The sequence below is a fragment of the Homarus americanus genome, unplaced genomic scaffold (assembly GCF_018991925.1).
Source record: "Homarus americanus isolate GMGI-L3 unplaced genomic scaffold, GMGI_Hamer_2.0 scaffold33040, whole genome shotgun sequence".
NCBI lineage: Eukaryota > Metazoa > Arthropoda > Malacostraca > Decapoda > Nephropidae > Homarus > Homarus americanus.
In genome coordinates, this window is record NW_024747310.1 from 127,931 (window position 1) to 146,666 (window position 18,736).

Here is an 18,736-nt window from a genome sequence, read left to right on the forward strand (position 1 = left end):
TATGACCCGCTGCTGTTTACTCCAGTCTTATGTTCTTATGTATGTATGTATGTATGTATGTATGTATGTATGTATGTATGTATCATAATTATGTACGTATGTCTGTTTGTACCACTACTCACACACCTTAGCAACGCTTTAATTAAATCACACTTCACACCTGAGTCACCACACACATCACACCTGGCCACCACACACCTGACCATTACCTAACACCTCATACCTCATCTCCCCTGATCATAACCACACATTCCGACATTACTCACCTGACCATTACCTCACACCTGGCCATTACCTCACACCTCTCCTCATCACCAGGTCACAAACGTTTTAAGTGGTCGCCCTCATTAGCGTGGGTTGTGCCTGGTAAGGCCAATTACCTGGGGCTATCATATGGTCGTAAAGCATCGTAATTACATTGTATTCTGAACCGTAACCAATCATCGCCCTTATGTGCTAATCCATCCTTAATCCACCAATCACCGTTCTTTACGTGCTGATCCTTAACCACCAATCACCGTTCTCATGCGTTAATCCATCCTAATCCACCAATCACCGTTCCTTATGTGCTAATTCATCCTAATCCACCAATCACCGTCTTACGTGTCAATCCATTCCTAAATCCACCAATCACCGTTCTTTACGTGCTAATCCATCTTTAATCCACCAATCACCGTACTTCATTCCTAACCCATTTCCAATCGCCTCTTTCGTATTACCACTAATCCTCAACTAACTCTAATCACCGTCCAATCCACCTCAATCTACTGCAGGGGGAATAGGCGGAATGTTATCTAACCCAGGAGAATAAAGATAACAAATTCAGGAGAAGGAGAAGAAACAATGAATCACTCCCTGCCACAAGAGGATGACAGGGAGAATAAAATAGGCCCCGTAAGAGTACCAGGGAGATGATATGGCTATATAAGAAAACCAGAGTTATAATAAAATAAATCCGCCAGTAAGAAAAATCAGGAGAATAACCGACCCTCCCTATAAGAGTACCAGGGAGAATAAATCTAACCAATAATAAAAACCGGGAGACTAGAATAAAATAAATCCGACCAGTAAGAAAATCAGGGAGAAGAGTACCAGGGAGAATAAATCTGACCAATAATAAAACTAGGGAGAATATACTAAAATAAATCCGACCAGTAAGAGACCAGGAGAATACAATAAATCGGCCCCCGCAAGAGACTCAGGGAGAATAAATTCCAGTTCCCAGGCGGGCAATATTTACTCGGCTAGATAATGGCGTATAAATCATGTCCTTATGTCCGTGTTGGATAAACCCTCAACCTTCCCCGGCTGCTGGATGACTGGTGGTGGTGGATGACTATTGGTGGATGATTGATGGTGGATGACTATTGGTGGATGACTGGTGGTGAATGATGGTGGATGACAGGTGGTGGATGACTGGTGGATGAGTGATGGTGGATGACTGGTGGATGACTGGTGGATGAGTGATGGTGGATGACTGGTGGATGACTGGTGGTGGATAACTGGTGATGGATGACTGGTAGTGGATGATTGGTGGATGACTGGTGGTGGATGACTGGTGGTGGATGACTGGTGGTGGATGATTGGTGGTGGATGACTGGTGATGGATGACTGGTGGTGGATGACTGGTGGTGGATGATTGGTGGTGGATGACTGGTGGTGGATGACTGGTGGTGGATGACTGGTGGTAGATGAATGATGGATGACAGGTGGTGGATGACTGGTGGATGATTGGTGGTGGATGATCTGGTGGTGGATGACTGGTGGTGGATAACTGGTGATGGATGACTGGTAGTGGATGATTGGTGGTGGATGACTGGTGGTGGATGACTGGTGGTGGATGACTGGTGGTGGATGACTGGTGGTAGATGATTGATGGATGACAGGTGGTGGATGACTGGTGGATGATTGGTGGTGGATGACTGGTAGTGGATGACTGGTACTGGATGACTGGTGCTGGATGACTGGTGGTAGATGATTGATGGATGACAGGTGGTGGATGACTGGTGGATGACTGGTGGTGGATGACTGGTAGTGGATGACTGGTACTGGATGACTGGTGCTGGATGACTGGTGGTAGATGATTGATGGATGACAGGTGGTGGATGACTGGTGGATGACTGGTGGATGACTGGTGGTGGATGACTGGTAGTGGATGACTGGTGGTAGATGATTGATGGATGACAGGTGGTGGATGACTGGTGGATGATTGGTGGTGGATGACTGGTAGTGGATGACTGGTGCTGTGGATGACTGGGTGCTGGATGACTGGTGGTAGATGATTGATGGATGACAGGTGGTGGATGACCTGGTGGATGACTGGTGGTGGATGACTGGTAGTGGATGACTGGTGGTGGATGACTGGTGGATGACTGGTGATGGATGACTGATGGATGATGACTATTTAAGTGGGTGCATATAGTTGTGTGCACTAATCTATGTTTGTGTGTACCTTCCTGTGTGTGTGTGTGTGTGTTTGTTTGTTTGTTTATCTATATCATTTTGTTTACATCCATTTGTTTGTTTATGTTTCATTTAATTGTTTACATTTGATTGTTTGTTGATATATGATTGTTTATGTTTTGTTTACATGTTTAAATCTGTGTTTGATTTAACTATTACTCTTTGTATGACCTTCCAAGTGCAGACAGACAGACAGACAGACAGACAGACAGACAGACAGACCAGAGCAGACAGAGACAAAGAGACAGACATACCAGCATATAAAGACAGACAGACAGACAGAAAGACGGACAGACAGACAGACAGACAGACAGAGTGAGGGGTCCCCACTCCAAGAATACTAACTAACCAGCGGCGCCACTGTAATGAGACCTCTGACACCGAGTGGACCTCTAGTGGGACCTCTGAGCACCAGTGGGACTCTCAGGCACCGAGTAGGACCTCTGAGCACCGAGTAGGACCTCGGGCACCGAGTGGGACCTCTGAGCACCAGTGGGACCTCTGAGAGACCTGAGTGGGACCTCATCAGGTGGGACCTCTGGGCATCAAGCAGGACCTCAGACACACGGCCACCCTCAATATTATCAAGATCAATAATGGCAGAACTGCTACACCCGGGAGGGGGTGGGGAGGAGAGGGGGGAAGGAAGGGAGGGAGAGGGGGAAGGAGGGGGAAGGAGGGAGGGGTGGAAGAAAAAGAGCAGGAAGGGGAGAATGTGGTGAGGGGTGCAGGGAGGGAAAAAGAGGGAGGAAAGGAGCAGCGAGGAACAGGGAATTATGAAGGAGAGAGAAAAGCAAAAAAGGAAAGAATAACAGGAGGAAGGAAGATAGGGAGGACATGGAAACAACAAACATGAACAAAACAAAAACAACACGAGACACAACAAACACACAGTCAGTTGTATGAATGAGAGCCCACCCCACCCCCACAAGGAAACATCATTCTTTTAGATTTAATTCCGATAGGCTACCTCAAAGGGCCAAGTTCCTGCATCAGCATAAGCCTTTAAAACTCCTGAAATTTCCCTGCCGGCTCATATCCTCCCCTCCCCTTCCCTTACCTCCCCTCTTCTCCTCCACTCCCCCGCCCCAACCTCTTTCTCCTCCTCACCTCCCCTACCTCCTTCCTCCCCACCCTCCTACCCCTTCCCTCCCTCTCCTCCCTACCTCCTTCCCCTCCCTCACCTCCCCTACCTCCTTCCCCTCCCTCACCTCCTCCCCTACCCCTCCTTCCCTCCCTCTACCTCCCCCCTTCCCTCCCTCACCTCCCCCTACCTCCTTCCCTCCCTCCCCACCTCCCTACCTCTTCCCCTCCTCACCTCCCCCACCCTCCCTCACCCTCCCCTCCTCTTCCCCTCCCTCCTCCCCTACCCTTCCCTCCTCCCTCCCCTACCTCCTTCCCCTCCCACCTCCCCTCCCCTCCCTCCCACCTCCCTCTCCCCTTCTCTCCCTCCTTCCCCCCTCCCCACCCCCTCCCCTCCTCCCTCCCTCCCTCCCTCCCCTACCCTCTCCCCTCCCTCCCCCTCCCCCTCCCCCCTCCCTCCCTCACCTCCCCCCTCCCTCCCCCTCCCACCTCCCCTCCCCCTCCCCTCCCTCACCTCCCTCCCCTTCCCTCCCCTCCCCTACCCCTCCTCCCTCCACCTCCCCTACCCCTTCCCTCCCTCACCCTCCCCTACCTCCTTCCCTCCTCCCCCTCCCCTCTCCCCTCCCCCCTCCCTTCCCCCTCTTCCCCTCCTCTCCCTACCCCTTCCCTCCCCTCCCTCCCCTCCCTTCCCTCCCTCCACCTCCCCTACCCCCTTCCCTCCCTCCCTCCCTTCCTCCTTCCCTCCCTCCCCTCCCCTACCCCTTCCCCTCCCTCACCTCCCTACCCCTTCCCCTCCTCACCTCCCCTACCTCCTTCCCCTCCCTCACCTCCCCCCTCCTTCCCTCCCCTCCCCACCTCCCCTACCCCCTTCCCTCCCTCTCCCTCTCCTCATCTTCCAATACTTATAAAAACTAATGTCCCATAATATTTCTCCTTTCATACTAATTGTGTATATTTGTTGATTCGTGTGTGTGTGTGTGTGTGTGTGTGTGTGTGTGTGTGTGCGTGTGTGTGTGTGTGTGTGTGTGTGTGTGTGTGTGTGTGTGTGTGTGTGTGTGTGTGTGTGTGTGTGTGTGTGTGTGTGTGAAGGTAAGTTATGAAAGACTGGCGGTGAAAATGGTGTGTTTTTAAGTTGTCAAGGGAGTTGGAGGAGGAGGAAGGGAAAGAAGGAGGAAGAGGAGGAAGAAGAGGAGGAGGAACAGTAAGAGGAGGATGTATGATGCCTAGGATGATAAAGGATGACAATTTTAATCCTCCACACACACACACACACACACACACACACACACACACACACACCTGGACCACTACCCTCATTATCTCACAGGTAAAAAAAAAAAAACTAAACCTAAAATCAATAAACGAAATTTAATGAGAAAAAAACCCCACAAAACCGTAGCTATTTACCACAGTTATTTACATACAAAAAAAACACAATCCTAGTTAGTCATTTACAAGACACAAAAACCACAACACCAGATACAATATGTGAGGGTGGGGGGTTGGGGTGGTGGGTGGTGGTGGGTGGTGGGGGGAGTTGGTGGTGAGGGGGAGGTTAGGAGGTGGTGAAGACAGACTTGGGGGCTATGAACATCTGAGGAGAGGTAGGGGAGAGGGGAAGTGGAAGATGAGGGGGAAGGTGTGAAAGGTGAGGGGAAAGAAGGAGGGAAGAAGGGAGAAGAAGGAAGAAGGGGAAGTGGAGGGAGGAGAAAAAGGAGGGGAGGTGAAGGTGCTGGGGTCTAACTAAGAATCAACCAGTTCGTGGGAAATAGTTGAAGGGAAAGAGGGAGGAGGAGAGGGGAGGGAGGACAGGCCTCAGCACCCATTGTTATGAAGTCAACAGCCTAATTACTCGTCCTGGGAGGTATAAAAGATGGGAGGGGAGGGGGAGTGGAGGAAGGGGAGATGGAGGTAAGGGGAGGAGGGAGGAGATGGAGGTAAAGGAAGGGAGGTGAGGAGGAAGAGAGGGAGGAGGGAGGTGAGGGAGAGGAGGTGGGGAGAGGAAGGTGGGGGAGGAGTGGGGGGGAAGGTGGGGGAGTGGGGGAGAGGAGGGAGGAGAGGGGAGAGGAAGGAGTGGGGGAGGGGGAGGGGGAAGGGAAGGCAAGGGAGAGGGAGGTGGGGAGGCTAAGTGGGTAGACACGCCCCCTTCATTAGAGGAATAAGATCCGTTACCTCCACTTACACAAACATTACCCACAACCCCTTCAATACCCACCACCTTCAATACACCAATACCTTCAATACCCACCCACCTTCAATACCCACCAACATTAATACCCCACCTTCACCTAAACACCCTTCAATATCCCTTCAATACCCTTCAATACCCACCCACACCCATATTCCTTCCCACCCACCCTTCAATACCCCACACCAATACCCACCCACACCCCTTCAATGCCATTAATACCCACCACACCTTCAATACCACCCACACCATTTACCCCACCTGTACCCACACATCAATACCCACCCACACCCTTCAATACGCACCCAACCGATACCACCAACCCATTCCCACCCAACAGCCAATGCCCAACCATTGACACCACCATCCCCCACAATATCCACCCACCCCTTCAATAATAGTTACCCATTACCCATTCCTTGCAATAGTTATCCCCATTCTCCATTACCACACCCACCATTCCCTTCAGAAATACACACCTTCACCTCCAAGATTTACCCATACCAACAAAAATACCTATCCTCCTCTCTCCGTCCCTCCTCTCACCTACAAAAATACCTATCCTCCCTCTCTACCACCCACAACCACAAATATACCCTTCTATCTCTACCACACACACAGATGCTTCTGGTGGTAAGCAAACTGCCACAATTTCTAGCCAAGATGAGCCTGATGACTTTTAACCCTGTTGGCTATATTTTGGGTTAGCGTGTGTTGCTTTGAAGGCTTAGGCTATAGGGTTTGGTATTTATAGTCGCACGTATCAGGCGTGAGGTGCGTTATATTATGACATATATTCACCAAACATATCCCTTTAATACGTGTGTGTGTGTGTGTGTGTGTGTGTGTGTGTGTGTGTGTGTGTGTGTGTGTGTGTGTGTGTTAAGAGGGTCAGATTTTTTTTTGTGTTTACATTCGTGGCTGGAGATACATGTGGAAGGGGGTGGAAGGAAGAGATGAAGAGAAGGGGAAGAAAAGGCGAAGGGTGGGAAGATGGGATAGGAGGAGAAGGAAAAGGGGAGAAAAGAAATGAAGGGAAGGAAGAAAGTGGAAGAGAAGGTTGAGGATAGAAACTCTTGTTGTTTTCCTCGTTCTAGTTTGTTTGTTTGTTTGTTTGTTTGTTTGTTTGTTTGTTTCAGAGACTTTGAAGTCGTTTATGGGAAGGAAAATATATGAAGTGACGATATATGTATGTATGTATATATGTATGTGTGTGTGTATGTGTGTATGTGTGTATGTGTGTATGTATGTATGTATGTATGTATAATATAGTCTCATTTCTTTATCGTGGTAAATAAATGTTTATGTATGTATATAAGAGAAACACGTATTATTAACTAAAACATTATATCCTCACTACAAAAAAAATCTAACATAAACCAAACAAATTAAACCTCACAATTAATACATACATACATACATACATACATACATACATACATACATCACTACACATCAAAACAAACTCACTATTCATGGAAAGATAAACAAAACATAAACAGAAAATCTATAAGTGCTTAAAAAAAGTATAAGCGACGAGGAGAGAATAAGTCGGGCCAACAAAGAGACATCACACAAGAGGCCAAGAATAGGATCAAAGACTCCAAGAGGATCAAAACACTCCCAAGACCCCTTTCGCCCCTCCAAGCTGCCCACGATCCTCCTCACCCCTTGAGTAGAGATCCACTCCATTATTCTTATAGAACAGCTGAGCCCTTACCACACAAGGTCGCCTCCTTACTTATAGTGAGAGCGTGGCGTTGTGGGGGGGAGGTAGGTGGTAGGGAAAGGGGGAGGAGGGAGGGTGGGTGGTAGGGGGAGGAGGAGTAGGTGGTAGGGGAGAGGGGAGGAGGTGGGGGGAGAGGAGGGAGGAGGGTGGTGAGGGAGAGGGAGGAGGTGGGTGGTGGGGAGAGGGGGAGGAGGTGGGTGAGGGTAGGGGGGTAGGAGGAGGTGTTGCAAGCAAGGAGGAGGAATAAGAGGGGAAGGAGGAGGAAGAAGATAAAAAAAGAAGGAAGAAAAACAGGTTGGAGCACAAGGGTAAGAGGTGTTAAAGAAGGAAGAGGAGAAAGAAGGAGGAGGAGGAAGAAGAAGAGGAAGAAGAGGAAAAGAACACACAGGGGATTATGATGAAAGAGGGAACGAGTAAACGACCTATTTATATGATAACAGGATGAGAGAGAGATATTTAACTAAACATTTCCTCAGTAAGCCACAATACTTAAAGACATCACTCCAAGCTTTATAAGTACATCACCTACTTTTAGTACAGCACGTTAGTTAAAGCTATAATTTATAAGTAATGTTTATAAGTAAGAATTAAAATTACTTCATTTCACAATATAGAAGTAAAAAAGTGATATATTTTCTCTAATGTCATGACGCTTAAGTAATTACTATAATAGCTTGGCATTTAAGTAATTATTAAGACATATAAGTCGTTTATAAGTATTTCACAACACTACTTAATAATTGTGGTTTACTTTTTATTCTTGTGTCAAGTTACTTAAATATCTTTGTTTGTATGTAAGTAATTCTGGATATTTATGTGCACCAACACATCACTACTACATACACATATCATCACACCTCACCGCACAACACCACACGTCCCACCACACACACACAACCCCACACCCAACACTCACCGTCACCACACACACCACGTCACACACCACACCACCACACACCACCACACCATCACCACATCTTCACTACGTCATTCGATAAATAGATCTCCCCATCAAGCCTTCAGCCATTAATTTCTCTCCCAACTCGAGAGATCTATTTCCGACAATTTCCCCTTAGTGGCATTTTAGAGCTCCTGGGTCAATTGAGCCATCCAACCATTAGATTACTCCCTCTCATCTCCCTCTCACCTCTCTCCTCCATACCTCTGCTCCCTGGTCCCACCCCAGGAGTAGTTAGAATCACTAATTGTCTTATATATAGGAGGTGAACCCTTTTATGGCAAAGGGGGTGGGAGGGAGGGAGGAGATGGTAGAAAGGAGAAAGGGAGGATGGGAGAGAGGGGAGGGGAGAAGGAGGATGAAGAGGAGGAGGAGGAAGGGTTAATGGTACTGTTAAATATGTGTGTGTGTGTGTGTGTGTGTGTGTGTGTGTGTGTGTGTGTGTGTGTGTGTGTATTTTTTGTGAAGGAAATAAATCTGTTGTTGTTTTGAACTGATGATATATAGTAGTGTGAGCCAGAATTGTTTTTGTTCTGATTGTGGTAACTGAGATATATACTTTTTGGTTATTGCTATTATTTCTCTGATTGTTGTAGCCGACTTGAGGTATAAATCCACCAGAATTTGAATCCTCTGATTTCAACTTAAGCGGATATTTCACCTTGTTTTGTCCGATCAGGATAATGTTGGTGGGTTTATATAATGATTTTATGACTATTCCAGCAACACTAGCTCCCAGCAACCATTTATCGAGGGCTAATTTTTTTCCTTTGAATTTTCGGCCTTCATATTCTTTTTGACCCAGCTTAAATTATAATGAACTGGTGTCTGTTCAAGAAGTAACAGTGGAATACAATATTTATAATGATTTATTGGCACAGTGTTTACAGTAAAGAAAGTACGATCCTAATGTAATAATGAATTGACTTCCCTGTTTACTTTAATGATCAGAACCAATTGAACCCTGAAGAAAACAACTCTGAGGCTGTCAAAATATTCCACTAAGTCTGTGTTGCATGAAAGCAACGGACTTGATAAATATTTTTTATGATAAGACTGTGGTTTAATATTTGCACGACTATTGTTCACAGAGAATATGATGAATAATGAAATCTTGCATTACGACTCTTAACTGAAATTTGTCAAGGCTACTTTCATCACAATGGTTGGGCATTGAGAAGATAAGAAACCTAACTTCTGGTGTATGAATAATCAGAAACGAAATAAAATTTTACCCTTTTATATCCCATGTGGTCTAGTGATAGATACCCATATTTTCACCCAGGAGGCCCGCCCGATCTGGAAGGAAAATGATTATGAAGACTGTTGTTGAATGTAATGCTATCAGAATCACGATCCAAATGAAGTATTACAGTGCATTACCGTGTCGGGTAATCTAAATTTGTTTGATAATGAGTCAAATGAGCCTCTGTTATGAAAGCCCTAACAGCGCAGTTCAGATCGCCCAGATTCGAATTTTGTGGAAATTAGTATTAGCATTCAAGATCAAGACCGTTCAAGTAAGGCCTCAGTCTTATAGTCCCAAAAACTGCTTCATTTTTCCTGATTTGGGAAATTTCTAATGAATTGAATTCCTGGTCAAGAATTTAAATTTCAACGCATCGCAGAATTCCAATATGTAATATTCATTCCAACTGAAATTTTTAAATTAAAGGATTTTAAAGTCTGATCATCAACTTCTAAATGGGCTTCAACTTTAATGTTTGTTTAGTTGGGGTCTATTAGCATTTAGGGAATTTTAACGCACTAACGTGCCACTATCAGAAGTTTACTTTTTAATAACGATACAATTTAAGGAATGTTCGTCGTAGACGCACAGCTTCTGTATCATTGAGGAGATTATAGAGTGGAGATATAGAAACTCAACTATTATTCTTTCCTTTCTCTCTTTTTCTGCTTTTGTTTAACTCCTCATCTTTATTTTCAATTTTCGTTTCAGCCCTTTCACTTGGAATCACCACCCCTGCCATTCTGAAGGAGTTAATACTAGTTTGGAAAGCTAACAATGTTTAAAAAAACAGGACAAAACCCCTTTTCCTCAATATCTAGAGGAATAAATCATTCTGGCAAATAGAAGTGAGCATGGCTGGCTGGGCCGATAGATAAATCTAAAAATAATCACAACTCTCCTTACATAATTTGCTGAGTGGTTACTAAATACACCAATGAAAGTTGAGGAGTTACATCGGTCTCATGTTTTATTATTATTATTATTATTATTATACATGGTTTAATCCATGGCCCTCAGGGAGGAAAATCTATAAAATTAGTTTTTTCTAAAGTGTAAAGTGATTCATTAGTATTTTAATCACGGGCGAGACACAAGGAGGAGGGAGGTTGGTAGAGTGGGAGGGCACAATTAAACCAATTTAGTAGAAGTTCAGGCAGGCTAAAAATGAGAGGTGTTATTTTTATCTCTAACCCAAGGACATACTCTAACCCAACCTGTGCCTATGACTGGAACCCAGCTGGACCACATTCAACCAACCCGGATCCCAAATGAACTGAATTTTAACTCTATAATGACCAAACTAACATAATCCTACTAAGCGAACTTGAACTCAAGCATTTCTCAAACTCAATCCAACCTCAAGTTCGACCTTAACTGACTTAGCTTCAACCAACCACTAATCTCAACTCCCAAACCTGAACCCAATCACTAACCCAACTTAACAATCATGGAGTCAGAGAGATGTGAGTCAGGAGGTTTGAGCCAGAGATAATGAGTCAGTGAGATGAGTCATATTTATGAGTCATAAAAATGGAGGGAGCACAGGGAAGGTGAATCAAGACGAGTGGAGTCAGAGCGTGGCAAGTACAGAGTATAAGAGAGGAGGAGGGGAGACGTAAAAACACACACACACACACACACACACTTATCATTATCACAATCAACTTGAAGCAAAATAGATAGGAATTTTCCTCTTTTCTGATATCATATTTTTATAACGTAACGGTCATCATTACACTGGGAATTTAAAATATTTACCAGAAAATAGAACCTGAGTGCATATCTTTGTAATAATAACTGTATTAGAGGATGTAGTGGGGAAGAGGAGGAGAGAGGAAATGAGGGTTGTGGTAAAGGATGGAAGAGATGAATACAGAAAAGTGTGGGTGGGTGGGGGGAGATGGATTGTCTCTTTTCCTTTTTTGTTCTGTTTTCCTTCCCGGTATAAAATATTCTCCTGGTTTTGCTATAAGAAATATAACTGAATTATGGAGTATTCTAACAAAACACATCCCATCTATATCAATTTACAGATGGGGCAGGATGAAGTTTCTGGGCTTGATAGTTGTTTAATCTCCTCTCTCTATATCTTTTCCATGGTTAAATGTTAAAAGATACGTTTATTTCTAATTTCTTTTAATCATGTGTTGGTAAACGTTTAAAGATACGTTTATTTTCAATTTCTTGAATTCTGCAAGCAAATCACAGATGCATGTTATTTTCAAATTTAATTGAAATTGAAGATATGTTTATTTTCTGACTTAAGCGAAATGCTTAAAGACGATGCTGTTTTGTTCTCGAATTGCAAAATTGCTTAAAGATGGCGCTTATTTACCCCTCAATCATGTTGTAAATGCTAGTAAGATACGTTTATTTTCTAATTTCTTTTAACTCAAAAATAAATTGCTGAAGATATGCTATTTTAAATCATAAAGTTGTAAACGTTTAAAGATACGTTTATTTCTAATTCTTAACCTTTATGTTGTAAACGTTTAAAGATACGTTTATTTCGTTCTTGAACTGTGAACGTCTCAAATACGCATTTAATTCTTCCGTTGCTGTTTCATCCTCCTCCCTCCCTCCCTCCTCTGAGACTCCACGAACCTCAAAATGACTGCTGGTTGATTAGATCAGTGCCTGGGTTTCCCAAGATGGTACAGTCATTATAAGCTCCTGTCTCAAATAGAATGTCCTTCCTTCGTCACGAAGAAATAATACTGCATAGGATAGAAGGCATGTAGGTTACTGATGTCACTCCCACCGCATCAATATTGTTTAAAAATCAACTAACTCGTTTATCTGAAACTGATAAAAACTGATTGCTCATATATGGTCTCGTTACCTGTCGAGTCGTCTTAACTTTTTCACATGTCTGCTTTATTTACTCATTTACGTTTATCTCCTGCTCAATCATTCCTCATTATATCTATTCCAGATGTTCTACCTGTCTATTCATCGAACGTGTCCATATCTCTCCTTCCTATTCTTTCAGTATGCAATCATGTCCACAAAATAGAACAACAAACCTCATTACACCTGGGAGGTAGAAGTTGGCTATCGAAAAAGCTCAGTCCTGGTTTATCTTGAGTAAAGGATTAGGTCCGGAATTCTCAAGAGTTTCTACTAATGAATTTATTCCCTTAACTGGAAGTGTTCGGACGTATCAACAGATGACACTTCTAATTCAATCTAAAGCTATAGCACAAGGATACAAGTAAACATGACGTCGTAATTAAAATTAAGATAATATCGTGACTATAAGTAAAGTGATGGAAGGTAAGCCCACAGATATCTCACTTAAAAGTCCAGGAGTAACTTTATAAAGAGTACTGTAGAGAACGATGTGCATTGATGCTAGGGCAACAGTGTGTGGAAGGAGCAAAGCTTATGTGTGAGGGGATGCTGTGGTGTTTAGTAAAGCTTGTGTGGGGTGGGGGAAGCTTGTGTGTGGGTGGGAAGTTTGTGGGTGGGGGTTTGTGGGAAGTGTGTGAGCCAGTGTGGGGTGAAAGCCAGGATGCAAGGGAAGCTAAAGGGATATGTTGTGTGTGTGTTTGATACAGATTTAACCTTGTTAATCCCAATGGTATCGCTTCTGACATACATCCTTGCACGTATTTGTGGAGAATTCAAATATTCCAATCTTAATATGTTCAGTATTGTGGCGAGGAATTCTATGTCTTCTCAACTATAATATCGAGCCGGTAAGGTTGTATTTTGTCTGTACGCATCAAGATTTTGTCTTATATCTGGAGAAAACTTGCCTGGTTAGTGTCCTGTTTGGAATGTGTCTAATTGATGCCCCATCTTTCCTTATGAATCTGCATTTCATTATAGTTTTTTTAATACTAATGAAAAAATGATATTCCATTAAATCCCATCAAAACAGGAATCCTTGCTGATAGTAGACAAAACAGAAAACACTTAAAGCTGAAAGGTAATGTTTCGTCTGGTGTTAGAATTTTATCAGCGTGTGGAAAATTATATGGTAGTATTTTCCTGCACCTGTTATAAATACCTGCTTATTTGTATCAAGAATTCCTATTTAACCCTTGAAGGACACTCAAAAACAACAACTATAATATTTTCAAGAAGATTCTAGCATTTTCGTAAATAATTTAGGGTTTTATATTCTTTATAATCATTAATGTTTGGCGTTGGTTGCTTCATCTATAAGTCTAGCATAAGATTCAAAACATTTGTTCTAACAATTCTTCAAGTCTTTTGTTTTTTGTGTGAGGATTCGAGGACAAAGTTTTGATTTGGTCCTGTCAACGTTCCCTACTGCAAAAAACGACATGAGTACTGGAAGGCTCAGCATGTTAGGTTACAATTATCTTCGCTATGTAAGGTTTTTTTTTCTTAAATAGTTAGATAAAACAAGAGGCTACATATGATTTTTTAGTCATACTGTAACTATAGCTACAGTACGAATTGTGGTCATCCACACTAGTCTTCTTTTTCACCCAACATTTAAATCATCTAAATATGTTAACTAAGTTTTCTAGGTTAAGAAATTAGGTGTCAGTAATAAACATGAAAATAAACATCAAACATAATTCCTTACGCCAATCAACTAGCTGTTAAACCAAACATTTCGTGTCTCCAGCGACTAGTACATTAAATAAAAAATCAGGCAGACACATTGATCATTCATGTAACTGTCCGATGAACCAGGCAACTTAGTCTGTTGCGTCATGCTGTCAATCTGAAACCATGAACACTGAACTAAACGTAAAAAACCTGAGTTTCTGAAGGTCGCTCCACAATCGTCAGTCAAGTCTCGAAAAGTTTGAAGTTACATAAACGTACCAATCCCACTTTCACCTCCGCATGTCTCTGTATGATTATTCAGAAGCTTGTCCATGCATTTATTTACATATTAAAGTGGTTACATCCTCGGCGAGAATGTGTTTGGTTCCCGAGATACGCCGAACACGCGCCACACCTGTGTTTAATTCTGAATATCTTTGTTTTGATGTCCTAGTAATCATGGTCGCTATTGTTCCATAATTATTGAACTCTTTACATCGACTTCAGTATTTGTATTGTTATAATGAACATCTAAGCTGTCATTATCCAGCACTGTTACACTTGTAAACACTCCTGGTACTGGCCAGCATTGTCATGAAAGGGACCATTGTTTTTACAGCCGAGCCTAACCTAAGCAACACCTGTTTAGCATAAAAAAAAACGGAATTGGGCGGAAAATAGCTAGTCAGTTCTAACAGTGAACAGAAATCTCAATAGATAAAGTTTAAGTCCTAATTCACTGTTACACCAGATTAGATTTGCTTATGATAAGTCTGATTGGATTGGATTAGATTGGGTTAGGTTTGGTGAAATTGAAAGTTAGGTTTAGGTTAAATTCGATGAGGTTTTGTTAGGTTAATTGTTTTGCTAATATAGGAGGTGCTCAGGTTAGATTCAAATTGATAATCTTTGGTTTGATTAGGCTGATTAAAACTGGTTAAATTATTTAGATATGCACTACTATTTAGCGCTACATCCGTGATAGTGTGCAGCTGCAGAGGCGTCGCTGTAGACTTACACCCTGTAGGATGTTAGGATGGCGCCATGCCCGCCCAGCATGTTGCCAGAGGCCCATAGCAAGGATGCTCTGCCGGGCGTGGTCATCCTGAAGAGTGTGGGGCCACGCCGCTTCTCCACGCCGTGATTCTTAGCGGCGGCTACGATTGTGACTGACTTCAACGCGGAAGTAGAATATTAAGAAAGATAAGATACTTAATTAAACGAACATGTTATGACGTAAATGACAATAAGGAACAGGTGCAAGTTTACATTTGCCTCACTAATGAGGCTGCGGTGTATATGGGAAGATTTTAAACAGACTAAGCTATCCTGTAACCTTTCTCTGACTTCCACAAACTATGTAACAACACCAAAATGTAATCTTTTGGTGTAATTGAACCAAAAATCCTGCAAGAAATTTGACGATAAACTTCCAGTAATAAAGTACAGCACACACTGGCAGAAAACTTTTGTTGTAAATGTCACACACCCCGCATCTTTGGTATAAAAAATTATGGTATTTTTACCTGGGAAGAGGATTCAGATGAGCAACTTGAAAAAGTGTAAGAAGACAGAGGAGAGCAACTGGTGAGCGAGGGCGGGCGGCTCACTGGAGGTACTATGACCTTGTGGGCCATCACCACTTACATACACACCTTTACTCAGGCACAAGCAAATACTCGCACGTCGTTAGATAAGTACGTCAGAAAATGTTTTGTTAAATATTTAAATGTTGATCCTGCAGCAACTCCGCTAGTAAACAACACAAACAGGGCAGGTAAAGCTTTTTTTTATGGCAACATCAAATTAAAGATGATCTGGTCTCCTTGACCCCGAGCTGGCAACCATCCACACCCAACACACGCTGCTCACGGCCACTCCCCGGGTTGAGTGTGACCGTTTTAACTCGACATTCTCCGTTACACCTGTCATAAATTTAGAAGATTATACAAGATTTCAAGGTAAGAAGTGTCAATGATGATCACGATGTAGAAGAACACGAGTGCTCAGGCCTTGAGGGCTTTGAGATGACCTAAAGGTGAAGTGTAAACTGGGTGCGGTCATGTTGTGTCGACCTTCCCCATCTTCCTGGACAAGGATACAGGTCGCCACGCCCCTACCTTGCCGTCCTACACAGACCGTCCTCACTAAATTTGCATCAGCTTTCATCCTTCACTGTTTGCTGTCCCTGGCGTCTGTTACATAATAAAGTTTTTCTGCCAAGTCGGCCGACCTCCACGCAAGACAGACCCATTAATTACCTTTTATAGTCTGAATTTTTGAAATAACTTCGCCAAATTGCGTTGCTCTTATTTTGCTTAAGTACAAAAATACAATTAAAACAATCATGGATGTTCAGAGGCAAATTACTGTATTAATTTTATAAGAGGACATTACTACAGGCCTGGTGGTATGTGCTAAGAAAAGTCTCCTCAATGCCACCTTTTGTGCGTCAACTGTATAAAGATGTTTCTTCTCTGTCTTATCTACGATTAGTTTTATTATTCATTACTAAGACAGACGAGGGCAGGTGGCTAGATCAGGCTAGGTGATATTGACCCACATTTCTCAGACTACATAATTTCATGGCCAGGGCAACACATGTCCTGTGTACTATAGGATGGTGCAGGTCAGTCAGTCCGTCGGTGTCTACGCTTGGCTTGGTGAAGATATATTGCGATTGTGTCACCAGAAATCGTAACTTTGCCTCATTGTAGAGCGAAGATAATTGTGATGTAACAACAATCTGTATACAACTTTAATTTTGAATAAGTAAAACATAAGATTTTTTTTTTTTAAGTTCGTTCAACACTATAGCACGCAAATATCTTGAACACATTATCAATATAACCAGTACATTATAACACATTATACTGTGTTATAATAACACAGAACATTACATTAATCTATATGCAACAAGGTTAACATTACTGTGCATGAAGGTAGTGGTGAATTGTTTGCAGGAAATAATAAAACTTAACTACATGACGTTCAGGTTGCGGTATGTACTGGTGTCTCCCACATAACTCACACCCGCAGCATTTCCGCATCCGAGAACAAGAATGTAAACTTAACAGCGGATTTCATGGAGTAAGATCACCGAAATAAGCCGAGTTGAGACACACGCTATTATGAAGATTTACTGTATATTAATTCGTTACTCTAGTACTACTATATTATTATTTACATAAACCCTCACTCTGATTTTTAAGTTACAATATGAATAATAAAACATTCGGTGCAGTAGTTTCTGTGGAAAATAGCACATATTGTCTTCAAACGCACACTAAAATTAAGTTTGAAATTTGCCTTAAAAAATAGGAACGCAGTTAATCAAGGCTCCTTACCACACCTGCAGTGTTCAGTGATATTACCTTCTAAATGAAATATGAAATGAATAAAAAAAGAGAGAACTTGATTTATGATCACAAAACGTGAATCATGAAAGATTAATTTTCCTAAAACCAACAACAATGATACGGTCTTTCGCATTTCGTGCTGGTGAATGGACACTCTTCACTGTTCCTAAGTCAGCCCTTTTTCCTTGGATTCTGGGCAACTTGGACACGACTTTGCACTAAGATAGCTTGAGGCATCCTTCAACAACTGAGGTCTGCGTTGGTTAGGTTACGTTGGGTGAGGTTAGATTGGGTTAGTACAAACACTATTTTTATATAATCATCAAATTGTGGGCTAGAGTTGGAATTACTTCTCTGATGATGTCACGCGTAGTTAAAATTAAAGTATCATAGTTTGACCAACAACGATGCCATTTCACTTAAAAGTGATGATTCTCACAGACATACGAAGACAGATTTAAACGACGTACGGTAATAAGATAAATGGAGAATGAACATCTCAAGTCTCCCGTGAACGACCTTAGTTTTTTTTCTTCCTCTCATCACTAAAATAATTCAGGGTGACAGTTTGAGAAAAAGGCCTGAAATTTATCCAGTAACAACACGATCCCAAGTCCTGCATCGGACGAGAATGACTGCGATATGACTTGACGCATACAATCTACAATTTACTTGCCGAGGAAAAAAACGAAACGAATAACAATTTATTATTCACGGGAACAGAAACACACACAAAAACATGAAAGATTACTAGACACAGGTATAACGACACAGGGTAAATAACGAGGCTGCGGAACATATTTCGTGTGGATCGGCGAGTCAATCCTGTAAGTTAGTTTGACTAAACTACTTTTTTAACTTATGAACGAGACGAGGATTAAACCCTTTGAGGATTATAGCTTAAACCATCGTCCTTAAAGTTAAATAACACAAACCATCGTCCTTAAAGTTATATAACACAAACCATCGTCCTTAAAGTTATAAAACACAAACCATCGTCCTTAAAGTTATATAACACAAACCATCGTCCTTAAAGTTATAAAACACAAACCATCGTCCTTAAAGTTATATAACACAAACCATCGTCCTTAAAGTTATATAACACAAACCATCGTCCTTAAAGTTATATAACACAAACCATCGTCCTTAAAGTTATAAAACACAAACCATCGTC